The following is a 13,518-nucleotide window of genomic DNA, read 5'->3' as shown; positions in this document are numbered from 1 at the left end:
TGCCTGAGTTTGGAGACATTTTGGTATGAGCAATAAATAAACTTTCCCCTAGGCCTCAGTATATGCTGGGGAAAATAATACAAAGAACAAACTCAACCATTTCCTAGGGTAGTATCTCTGAAATTGCCTCTGTGATCAGTCTTGATCATTCCATGACTTCATGACCCCTCAGTATACTGAAGCTTCCCACCTTCAGCACATATGATCCCAGAATAAGGTTTCATCTTTACCTTTTATAAAGAGCTGGTGAAGCCCTTGTCAGCAGAGGCCACCTTCCTCTAAACCCTGCCAGGTACTCCCTCCACAGCCTACAGCTTGAGAATGTGAGCTGCCCCAGCCAACGGGACCTGCAGAAGAGGCATTCTGATGGGGCTGTGATGCTTCTAGGGAAAATGCTCCTCTGTCATGAAAAAAGACACACCTCTATCAGTCAGGACTGCTGGAATAAACATAGTGGACTCAACTTGAGTAACTTGGGAATGTCTAATAAGGGTATTGTAGAGTATGAGTATGGTATAGAAAAAACATTATACAGAGTATAGAATCCCAGAGTTGGTAATAAGCTGGTATCCACCCCAGATAACCATAAGAAAAAGGCCAAGAAACTCAGAGAAAAGCCAATCCAGAGCCCCGTACTGTTGACCTTGAACCAATCCTAAACTGCCAACCTCCAGACTTGTTATTTTGGGAGAAAAATAAAACCCATTACCTAAAACCAAAACACCATCAATTAAAAAAAAAAAAATCCGTTGACCAGTCTCTGACTTTTTAGTCACTGAAATTATCTCCTTACTAAGATTAAAAGAATTAAAATTATAGTCTAAGTGACAGAGGGGAGGCAGTCACAAATCCAAAAGATGTTCAGAGAGACTCCACTGGATCAGAGGAAACAAAACTCAATAGAGGGAAACAAATGTGTAATATCCGACCTCACCAATAAATTTTTAAGACATAAATTTGTATTTCTTGAATCTTCAAATTCTATACATCACTCAGAGATGAGGTTACAGTCTCACAAGCTCCTGGTGGGTGTTCATATTGGTAGAATTTCTGACAATAATGTGGGCAACATGTACTGATTTCTTTGTAAGTAGAACATTACTCCTTTCTCCTTCTAAGCTTTACTGTCTCTGAAATAGTTAAAGTTGTGAACTCACTGTTAGCCAAATAATTAACTTTTTAATATGGCTTAATTAGTCTTTTCAATTACACTTATTTCTAGCTACTTTAATACAGAATTCAACCCTAGTGCTTTATATTTTTAAAAGGCAGAATGGAATGAAGCAATGCCTTGCATCCTCTCAGCTGTTAGACATGACATTATCAAGCATAGCTGTTTGCACTAAGACCTAACCAAAGACACTATCACTCACGAATGGGCATCATCTGTTAAATCCTGCAAACATACAGTGAATAAATCAACAGCCCCTCAAGTATCAGCCTCATAAACCTAGCCCATAAAATTGCAAGCCTTACATAAAATATGGTTACAGCAAATTACTCCTGTCTGATCCTAAATTATTTCCGATGGGACATCAAACCTTCAGTAATAGATTTTATCAGTTTAAAAACTAATAATGTTGATTTTGTTAGATTCTAAAAGGTCTACATGCCCTCAATTGTTATTGTAAGGAAGGCAGAGACTTCCTAGATTGTCTATACAGCCGAATATTGATTTAAAAGGATGCTCAGGGAATGGGGTTTTCTGGGTAATTGAATTCTCCAGGTCATTTTAATCCAATAAATGATGGCTGAATTTAATTGTCAGGCTCTGATCTGTGGAAAATGTAAGAGACTGGACTGAGCACTAACTTCAAAACACAATGCAGAAGTAAAGTTTTAAAATAAATCTCTGATATCAACTTTCTTTTTAATCCCATATTTAGGATTATAAATATAGGACACATCTCAAAAGTAAGGCTACTGATTCCAGTTACTTTGATTGGACAGTAAAGGAAGATACTACAGACACGACACTGGAAGACTGACTGGATGGAGAGGCTCAGTGGGAACAGAAAGTGATTCTCCTGCAAGAAAGCAGAAGTAACTCAGTTTAAGAGACAACAAACACTGCCAGTAGATCCTTTTCCCTTCCCCAACCCACTCTACATCAGCCTCACCATTGACAGAGCCTACCAGTGGATCCCTGCTTTAGCGAAAAAGATTATGAAGAGAAAAAACAAAACAAAAACAAAAACACTAAAAAGAGTGAATTGTCGTCTGGATACCTTCAGTGTGTGTCCACCTGGAAGGCCGAGATCTGCCCCAAAAGACTTCACCCTTATATCTGATATGACAACAAAACCCTGGAGAAGGGAACTCCCTTCCCACTGGGACTAACTACAGCATAAAAGCGCTGACTTGCAAAGACTGAGCCATCCAGACACAGAGAAGGGCAGGAACCCTGGCAGGAAGGCCTGAAGGCTGATTGCCCTTCAGCTCTGTCAGCAAGTGCCCCAAAGGGCTGATCTAGGGTCCTGCACTGCTCAGGATGAAGCCCTCAGAATCTGCCTGATAACTCTGCTCAGAAAGGTCCCTAGGCTGATTCTCATGGCTGCAGACTTGTCCAGATCCAGATTCAATTAGGGATTAAGGTAGCTGCATGAACTCCTGGTACCTGATGCTGACCATACCCGACACAGGGGCCTCGTTGGGCCACCCAGACCACCATCCCAACAGGACACCCCAGCTTTTATCAGGGCTCCAAAGCTGTCCCACTGCTTTAAGTATCTCAAAGATAAAGAACCATCACTAAAACATGTGTCAGATTTTGCCTGGAATAGATTAAATTAACAGAGTTTCTTACCAAGTGGCTATATTTTAAAGAAATTGTGTTAAATAATTTGCAAATTTTTCTTTGAGTTGCCAAATAATATTTACATTTATCACAAAGTCCTCCAAACTGTAGACTGGGAACGTTTCTACATTTGCAAATACATATGATCTATAAATGGGATTTTATATGAAATAGTTCTGTAGACTGTAGGTTTTCTTAGAATGCTAAGGCATATTACACAATCACATTATAGAGAAAAATGAGAAATTCAGATTAACCTAAGTTATTCAGAATTCATGAAGTACATTCTTAATGTTCTACCTCCTCTACATTAGAAAGAAATGTAAAAGCTGCCCACTCAATTTTTAACAACAACAACAACAATAAAGGAAAAAGAAAGTAAACCATTTCAACCTTCTATCAGCACATGAGGACTGGCAGAGATGTTTTAAATACCAAACCCAAGAGTTCCTCTCCAGGGGCTCTGCCACAGAGGAGCCTTAGAAATTCAAGTTGTTTCAGCAGAAATTCACAGATCATTAAATTAATTCAAAATCCAACAGGGCAGCAAACTAACAACTTGCCCTTACTGTACCTGGTTACAGCCTGTGAATTTTCACCAAAATAAATCTTCCTTCCCACCATTAAAAGGGTAAGCAGTTGATGGTCACAGTTTAAAAGTGCAGGGCAGAGCTCATGCTGGAGTCAAACCTTAAATACACAGATTTAAGGGAGGTGAAGGGTAGAGGAGGAGCCTGGAAGAGCTAACTTCGGAAACGGATCACTGGACCTACCTGGCTTGGTTCCTGGCTCTCAGATCTTGGGATGCAACTGAATCACCAGGGGGAGGTTTTTTAACTTTATCCAAGCTCAGATCCCACCCAGACCACTTGAATCCGAACCTCTGGTTGTTTTCAAAGCCCCCACAAGTGACTGTATTGTGCAATCAGGGGTCAGCCCCACTGGCCTAACAAGGAGAGGGAAAGAGAATGGGAAGACAGGGTTGGGAAAAGATGACATGTGTTCGAAAAACCTCAAGGCCACAGGCTGCCCTGACACAAGATGCAGCTCCATGCCAACTGGGCAGCAGAAGGCTTTCTCAAAGGCCTGGCCCAGGCTTTGCATCCACCTGGTCCATTCCTGTAAGATATGTCTACTCTGAGCTCTTCTCTTCCTTTGCTCCGCTGCTCTACTGTTATGTGCAGAACCACAGTTTCGAATATGGGACCCCAGAAAACAGAGCAAGACTGCAGAAACACTGTGGGAGAGGGGTCTGCTGAGCAGCTGAGCAGTGGTTTCCAGGCTCATTACTCTCCCCTTTTGGCCCCTTGCTACGAATTCTCAAACGTAAACACACACTTAAGAGTAAATTATTAGTTTGGGGGCCACTGAAGCACTTGCTTCCTAAATTAATTTAATGAGCTGTGAACTTATGCTAAAGTAACTTCTCATCCCAGAAGAGAACTGCTAGACATGAAAAAAAAAAAAACAAATGTCTGGGGCTTAGCAGGAGGTTCAGAGCACAGGAGGCGGGTGGGGGGTGGTAGAAATAAAGTACGATCATTTAAAAAGCAAAATGCTAACATTTTCTAATATGAGAAACTGACTTCATTCAAAATTATTTCCCTGCATGGGGATAGATTTATATGGTATTTTTAATAAGCTGGGTGGCTCTGGTTCATGGTCTCTGATGGGGTTGTAGTCAGAATACCAGTCAAGGCTACAATCAACTGAAGGCCGGACTGGGGCTAACAGACCAGATTCCAAAATGGCTCACTCACCAGGTCATTGGTAAGAGATTTTCTTTTAAAACTATATTTAATATTTATTTATTTATTTAATAAACTACTGATAGACGATCTAAAACCAGAAACCATCTTTATCAAGACAAAATAATCCTCACATATTATACACACATCTTTTGTTTAAAAAACATATATAGTGTCTCTCAAACGCCACCTGTGTGTTCTTAGTGCTGCATTTGGTGTTCTTAAGGACACCAACTGCATGTAAAGTGAATGGTAGATGCAATACCAATTTAAATTTAGAGGAAAGAAATTGTTACCAAAATGAAGTAGTCTGAAACATTAAAAAAAAACAAAAACAAAAAATTTAAATATCCAATGAACATGAAAAAAATACCCAAAAGTAACCAAAAAAAACTAAAAACTTCACATTTTCCTTATCAAATTGACAAGGATATGTTATACACTAATATTCCATGCTCATGAAACTCTAGGAGTATAAAATAAAATAACAATGATAATAATAATAGCAGCCAGGATGCATTGTCAGTTAATCTTCAGAACTATCCTATAAGGAAAGTATGGAAGAAATGAAGGGACGTGGACTAAGTAAACTCTCTAAGTAAACATGGCTGGCAAGCAGCAGATCCAGGACTAACCACAGCTTTCCTAACTCAATAACCAAAGCACTAATTATTATCCTACAGTGCAGCCTACCTAGAAAATGTCTGGCCCTATGAAACAAGAGCCTCAAAAGTCTCCAAGCATTTGGATCCAGAAATCTCCCTTCTAGAGTACTCCCGCCAGAGATAATCATAAACTAAGCCACTAAGCTAAGGAATGCACACAGCATGTTCATATTAATGGTGTATAAAACAAACTGTCCAGAGCAGAATATTTAGACAGAACAGGATCATACAGCTTTCAAGATAGAGGGTGGTTTTAGAGATTACTTAGTCCAACCTATTCACTGTACAGGGATAATTATTCATTATGAAAAAAAAATCTAACTTTTTTTCCCAATGTTGGAAGACACAGGAAGAATCTTTTTACTAAAAATGGCCCTTCCTCACTTTTTCCTAGGACTGCCCGATTTCTACACTCAGGAGTTTAACGGGAGGGAAAGTCTGTCAGCCTCTATAATAAACAGCCCCATAATAAATGCACTTTAGAACTTGGGTTTTCTTTCTTTCGTGTCTGGTCCTCCCAGGAGGCTTGTCTTTGCTACAGATTCAGAAATTACAACTAACCTGTATGACTGTTCACAAAATCAGATTGATGATTTGAATTCATAGGCTCTGAATAAAATGTACATGGGTGTTAAAACACAGGTTCAAAGTGGCTCGCCCAGTGCCTCAGAGACCTTTTCCCCTTGCTGTTAGGATGTTTTCTGGAAGGAAGAAGCTACTGAGAGCCTATTCTTTAAAAAGGCCGGCAGAGTCGGGGGGCAGGGGTTGACAACATATCTTGATTAGAGCCAGAAGAGAAATTAGTTTAGCCCATGTTCAAAAGAGGTGTTTGTTCAATAAGTATTTTCTGTGAGCCCACAGTGTGCCAGATATGGAGGAGACCTTAGTGGACACATCCTAGAAAAATTCCTGCCTTCATGAAGCATATATTCTAGTGGAGAAGACAAGCAACAAAATAAATTATACATTATGGTCGGCATGACGAAGAAAAATTAAGAAGGGGCTTAGGAAAAGTGTGTGCAGAGGGTTCAAGGAAGGTTTCAGAAAGGAGATAATTGAGCAGAGACCTGAAGGGGTGAGGGTCAGCCAGGCAGGATTCTGGGTAAAAGCATTTTTGGCAGAAGAAACAGCAGGAGCTAAGGCCCCAAGGCAGAAATAGGCTGCATACATGAGAAACAAATAGACTTTACTCCTGACAACTTCAAGACTCTTGGGCTCTAGAACTCAGAGCAGTGAAGATTAATTATTTCACTGTCTTTTAAGAATTTTCTTAAAAAAATAAACTCTAAAGCCTTTTATGTTAAAGAAGCCATCCGAAAACCCAAAACACTGTGTTTGAGGGCGTATTTCTCTAGAAAATACACATCCATTAATGAGGACAACTAAGTAAAAACTGCTGTGACTTTGATCTCAGGGAGATCACATTTGACAAGACACCAGCTGAATTATAATTAGACAAACCAGTCATCCCAGGGAGTGAGCTTTAGTATGAAGGTGGGATTCCAGAGGCAGACCAATATACAGGTGAGAGGAGGGAAGCAAGAAATCAAAAGAAATGGAATCATGAATGCATCTTCCTCCCACTTCCCCCACCAGATATTCCCATCCTCACTCAAATCAAACATTCCAAGCCACTCATTTTCCATCAATATTCCTCTCCATACACCCTCCCTCACTCAGGATGGTAACATATCACCAGCTCTCTCATTAATCCCCCTGACTGCACTCCAGCCCCACTGGGTTCTTTCTGTTTCTACTTCGAAGCTGTTCCCTCTGCCTATAACTTCTATCTCCCCATCAATCACACTCATCCCAACTATGACTCCCTCAGGGAAGTGTCCGTCCCATTCCATCAGAGTCCCTGTTGGACACTCCCATGTAACCACCAACACTGCCTCCCCACCCCTGTGCACTCACACACCCGCTCTCCTGCTAAGCTATAAGCTACATGCTGGTACAGACTGTGTGAGTTGGCTTCACCACTGCATCTGGGGCCCGGCCCGGTACCTGACACCTGGAAGGTTCTCCAAACATATCTGTTCTGTGAATGACTGTCCACACATCCTTACTATCTTTTTTTTTTTTTTTTTTTTGCAACTCTGTATTTCACAGTGGAATCTCAGCTCTCATCACCTCACTACTAACTGCTTTCCCAGATTCCAGGCGCCTCTTGCCCCAATCCAGTCTGTGGTTGTTACCTGCCAGCCCATCTTCCTAAAACACTGCCAGAACTCTCCTTTGCTTTGACTTTTATCACACACTAGGTCCTAACTCCTTGTTACGGTTTTCAAGTCCTTCCTTTATTGAGTAACTCCAGCTGGATGCAATCTGATTTCCCCCTATGCTTCCAGGTTCAACCAGCATCCTCACTGTCTCAGAAGCTCCACTGGACAACCCCTCACTTTCTGTAAATCTAAAGCCCATTTATCCTTAAAAGTCGAATTCAAGACACACTTCTCCAGAAGGCCCCTCCATGTCTCACACTTCAATATCATATTTCTGGTCCTAGGATAGATTTAACTTTTCTCTTATAACTTCATGTGTGTGCATTTTGTATTCCCCACAAGAGACTGACCAGCATCAAAAAGAAGGAAAAGGTATTAACATTTACTGAACACCACTTGGTATCAGACATTTCATGAGGTATAAAATATCCAGGTGCGAGGGGACAGTATAGCTCAGTGGCAGAGTGTGTACTTAACACACACAAGGTCCTGGGTTCAATCCCCAGTACCTTGTTAAATAAATAAATAAACAAACCTGATTACCTCCCCCACCAAAATAAAAATAATTTAAAAAATATCCAGGTGTACAGTAAGTATTGTTAAAACTTCCATTGAATGGAATGGCTCACATTTTCTTACAGGCAACCTTTAACTGCATATGGTCTTACTCTATGAAGTAGGCTGCAAGAAGAAAATAATGGAATATCCTCCCCCTGCCAAAAACAAACAAAAAAAAGGAGTATCCAACAAGCCAAAACACTCCTGAGTCTAAGAAAGAACAAACCACTTAAAAAAAGAAAAGAAAGAAAGAAAGAAAAAAGAACACACCACTTCATTCTCCCTTCCCTACCAAATCAATCATTCAGGTTGTGGAAAATAGGGAATCTAATTGATTTTCCTGGGCCCTGTCCACTCTGTAGGGGAATGAACAAGCCACCATAATCTGTGAAGCCTGAGTAATTAAAAGCTGATTGTGGCTCCAGGCTAGATAAACCAGACTCAATTGCCAGAGGTGAAAACTTGCACCTGTCATCACAGCCACCTTAGACATAACTCATCAGACTTTCAGAGCTAGAAGGAAACTTGGCTATTTAATCTAATGGTCAAATGCTTGTATCAAACATACAATTAACATATTCACTACCCAGGGTCTGCAGAATCATTTCCTCATCCTTCACTCAGTAAAGAACTAAAAGTTCCTGTGTAAGAGGAAACTATTTCTCAGTCACGGGTCTCTCATTAATTTTGAAGTTTTTTTAAACGTTGCCCCTGCATGCACTGACACAACCAGAAATACCAGAATCACATAATAGCAAATATATATGTTGATTATAGATGCTTTATTCTCAGACCAAAAGTTTTAATTTATGGGGAAGTATAAAATGTGTTAGTAATCAATATAAAAATTGCAGATGTTTCTAAATATTTGAGTTCTTACTCTTACTCCTTTTTCTGCCTGCAGTAGGAATCTAACACAATCTAACATGAAAATGCAGCCAAATTGACCCCAGTAATGTCAATGACTCTTTGGTGGAAAAGAGATTAGCCAAAAACATGAGCCGAACTCTTTGTCAAATGCATTCAGCAAGACTCAAAATACTACAGATTAAGCCATCTTGGTTCACCATTCTTAGTTGAATATGCTTAAAAAACTAGCAACCTGGCATGTCTAATAAGCCATGGATTCCACTCAGAGCAGCAGAATTTATTAAATGTAGGGGGAAATGGTGCATTCTGTTGTCACTTTGCTACCCCAATCTCAGGCAGAAAGCACAAAATTACCTAAGCATTTGAGGACAAAGGGGGAAACATGCATTGGTAAAGACAAAACAGAGGTAAACCTGTTTACTGCTTTGTGCTAAAAACCACAGCAGTCTTTGTCGGGAACGTGGCTTTTCTCAACTCGGCAGTGACTGAAGCAAGTGGGGAAAGCACAAGGAGGACCCAGTGATCTATGAACAAGTTGAACGTGAAATCACCACTTTTCCCCTGGGGGAAAAAAAATCCCTGTGTCATTCTCAACTTTTCAATGACTTCAGATGGGAAGCATTTTAAAACAAGAATCAATTCACAATGAAACTTTTCAAAATAATAATTTTTTAAGTAAAGCAATTGACTATGCTCATCTGTATTCAGTAGCCCTGATTCTCATACTTGAAGAAAATGTTGTTTCAGGACATAAATACTGCTCATCTTTTTAAAATAACCTTTTAAAGGAAGAAAACTGGTTTCCTAGAGAGCAGTTAGTAATACATTCATTCAAACACAACTACCAAAATATTACAATGGTAGTTAAATCTTGGATCACCTATCTTTCTCCCTAGCATGTGTGGGCACATGCGGGGGCGCACACACACACGTGGTTCATCATTCTCAAATGAGAGGAAACCTCAAGAATTTTTAACCTGAAAACATGCAAGAAGCCCAAGTTTTTTCACCACATTCACAAAGGAAATTTGTTACCTAAGAAGATTGATCTGCTGTCAACCTGGGGTCTGGTTTCCTTTATAGCTGTTCTTTGGGAGTCACCATAATCCCTGTGTCAATACTGATGTTTCCATGACATTGTCACAGCCCACTCTCCCCAGGGGCATGTCAGGGCTTAAAGGCACTCTAAGGGAAAGTTCTTCTGGGTTTGCTGGACAATGATTCTATGAAATAATGATTTATTGAAGCTCTTATCATCCTCAGAAAGAGGCTATTCAGATTCTTACAAAGGCTACATCCTAATGAACTCAATGTCTTCATCACTGAAATTAACCAAAGAATTGCCAGTCTTCATTTTTGACTCATAATTTATTCCAACAAGGAATTTTAATGAGTAAATTCTGCCAGGTTTCCAGAGCTAAGCTTCATTTTTCAAACACATCTTCATCAAGTGATGAGGATTATCTAAACTGAACTTACCTCTTTGTGCTTGGATAGGCATCCTGACTACTGTGCTACCGGAAATGCAAAGGGATTTATTTTCAGCTATGACCTTCAAAAATTTGAAAAGCTGCACATGAAGGTCAATATCAAAAAAAGAAAAAAAGAGAGAGAGAGAAGAAAAGAGGAGAGAGGAAGCTGATAGCTGTTTTCAAAGCAGTCTCTGTCCAACCCAACAAATCAGTTTTCTAGTCAGCAAATGCAAATGCAAATAACAAAAAGCCTTTTAAGGAAAACTGTAATTTGTCTCACTGTTCAGAACTGTCTAAGGGCATTCTAAATCATCATTTCACTTTTCCTTTAATTCTCCATAAGGCTTATTTAGCACTATATGGCTCTGTAATAATAACAGCTAATCTTTATTTGGTATTTCTCATGTTAGCATGTGCCAGTCACTATTCTAAGCCCTTACATGTATTATTTCATTCAAACCTCAGAGCAACCTATGAATTGGATAGTATTATTATCTTCATTTCACTGAAGATGAAACTGAGGCCAAATGTTACTAGTCAGTAAATGAGAGAGCCACAAGATGATAATTATTAACACTCCATAGCACTTTAAAATATTGCAAGAGTTTTTTGAGCCATTATCGCCTTTAAGCCTCATAATACTTTGATACTAATGGAATAACAGAAGTATTAGTTTAATTTTACAAACGGAAAAACTAAGACTCCAAAACATTGACTTTTTGCAAGGTAGGAAACGAAGGAGCTGTAAGAGGAATCCAGATTTTCTGAGTCTGTATTTTCTGCTTCTCTCACTGTACAGGCTGCCTTTCTCACTGTAGACATTCAACATAAGTATTTTCAAAGAGAAACTCTAGATTTCTCAAAGCACAGTGCTAGCTCAAGAGGGTTAAAAGTCTATCTAATTCACCTTTTTATCCCCCTAATCAAGTGCAGTGCCTGACAAAGGGCAGACTAATCCTGTGTATCCCCCAGACACACCTCATCTCCCCCCACCAAACTCATTTCTCCATGTTCATGCTACCCTGCAGTCTAGACCACCTTTAGAGCCACAGTTCATCCTCACAGGTCATCACTTGGAGGAGGCCAGAGTCTACGTAAGTCCACAATCCAGAACCCCAAAAGATGTAAAAACTGAAAGATTTATCTCTAGTTGAACACCAAAATTCATTTGATGACCATGACAGTCCATCTTCAAGATGGCTCCCAGTGATGCCTGACTCTCAGTATTCACACCCTCATGCAGTCTCTTCTCACAACAAGGTTGGCTGCTGTGACCAACAAAATACAGCAGAAGTAACAGGATGTCATAGACAACTGTGGCTTCCACCTTGGGCTTTCCCTCTAAGATCACTTGCTCTGGAGGGAAGCCAGCTGCCATGTTGTGAGGACACTCAGGAACCTATGAAGAGGCCCATGGGGTGAGGGACCCTCGCCTGTCAACATGCACGTGAGTGGACTCGGAAGCAGATCCACCATCCCCAGATGACAGATGCCTCAGGCACAGTTTGAGCGCAGTCTCAGAGAGACCCTGAACCAGAATCATCCATCGAAGCTGCTCCTGGATTCCAGACCCAAAGAATCTGTGGGGGATAAATGCTTGTTCTTTTAAGCTGCTAAGTTTTGGATGTAACTTGGCACACAGCAAGTTAATAGATAACTAATGCAGAGACAAAATCTGTTATAAACTGGCAGAAGCAACTTACAGTCTCTACTTACCCCCACTGACTGTGAATATCCAAGTGATGAGCTGCACCAATATTCATGTGCTTGTTTTATGAGGTATTGCCCCAGACCAGGCCATGGATGTTGCATAATGGATGGTTTATATACCGTATCACCTTGGTGGAATCTGAAAAATGTCGAATCTTCAAACACACCTGGCCCCAAGGGTTTCAGATAAGGCACTGAGAGCCTATATCCATTTCTTCTAAAACACCTTTCCTGATTAGCCCCACCTCAGCATATAAGAAACATAATTTCTTATAAGAATGTCTGTACCTCTTAGAATCTCCACCATATAACCAGGTACTTGATTACAAATTGTATTGTAATCTCTTGTTTTATAAGTAAATATTTGTCTTTCCATCTAAAAGTTAAACTTCTTTTAACTTTTTAAACTTCTTTTAACTGTGAGGCAAACTCTATTCCTCATATTAAACCTAAATTGTCGTTTCTCATGACATCACCATCTTTAACTGACAGGATTAGTAAAATAGTAAGACAGCAAACTTTTGTCTGTCTCCTGTTTCTTCCTCTCCCCCAAATTACTTTACCACCTAGGACTGCACTTATCAGCATGAGGACTCTTCTGAATCATATTGGGGAACAATGTTTTTAAAGCCTCAAGTTTTTAAACATGATTTATATGTTCTCTATAATGTTCAGCTTGTGATTTTTTTAAAGTTTGGATGTATAGAAGGTTAAACAGGAAATAGAAGAACTGGTTATTTGGGAGGCTTTTTTACTTACAGTATTTAAAAATGCAAGGGTATGGATGTGAAATTATGTAAGTTTTATTGAAATGATTAAGAATCTAATCATTGTTGAACAAAAGATTTGTTGCTGTGTAATTATTGTCTTGTATGCATTTGAGAAAATTAAATATATCCATTCTTAGGTTTTAAGAAATAATAATAATAATAATCATAATCATAATCATAATCATAATAATAGCAACAGTCCTCTATTTCATCATCCCTACCAGCAATCTTGGATGCTACTGGGTACATAAGCTCTGAATAAATTCTTGTAAAAGTGAGTTCACAAATCCATACCTACAATTATAGACACATAACTTTGGTCCAGACCCCCATACACCCTCACTCTCAAAACCTATTTATCTTCAAATTAACTTCCCTAGAACATGATGTAAAAACAGCATCTGAAAGAAAAAGAAGCTGGCTCTCTGAGGAACTCTGGAAAATTTGCACATCCTCCAAGTGCCCTTGTAAACAGCAGCAGATGCATGGAATAATCGTTATCAGGGGAAAAGATCTATTAGCCTCTTGATGACTGGCCCATCTGAAACCTTGCCACGAAAGAGCAATTTTTCCTTTCTATTTTCCTCTTTCGCCCCCTCTCTCAGGCAATAAGAAGGGTCACTAATCAGTTTTTAATTTTCTTTCCTGGAGAGATACCAGAATGGAGCTCCAAGAATTCAGCATAAAGACTTTATAAAATAAA

General features: G+C 39.6%; 1 protein-coding gene across 3 annotated transcripts in view; it reads right to left on the bottom strand.

Annotated features, from left to right (window-relative positions):
* EPB41L4A (erythrocyte membrane protein band 4.1 like 4A) overlaps positions 1 to 13,518 on the bottom strand; it is a 217,768-nt gene that overhangs the window by 191,025 nt on the left and 13,225 nt on the right. The window lies entirely within an intron of this gene.

This window comes from Camelus dromedarius, chromosome 3 (assembly GCF_036321535.1).
Source record: "Camelus dromedarius isolate mCamDro1 chromosome 3, mCamDro1.pat, whole genome shotgun sequence".
In the NCBI taxonomy this organism is placed as follows: Eukaryota; Metazoa; Chordata; class Mammalia; order Artiodactyla; family Camelidae; genus Camelus; species Camelus dromedarius.
Note: the sequence above shows the minus strand (reverse complement) of the source record. Positions and strands in the feature narration are given on the sequence as shown.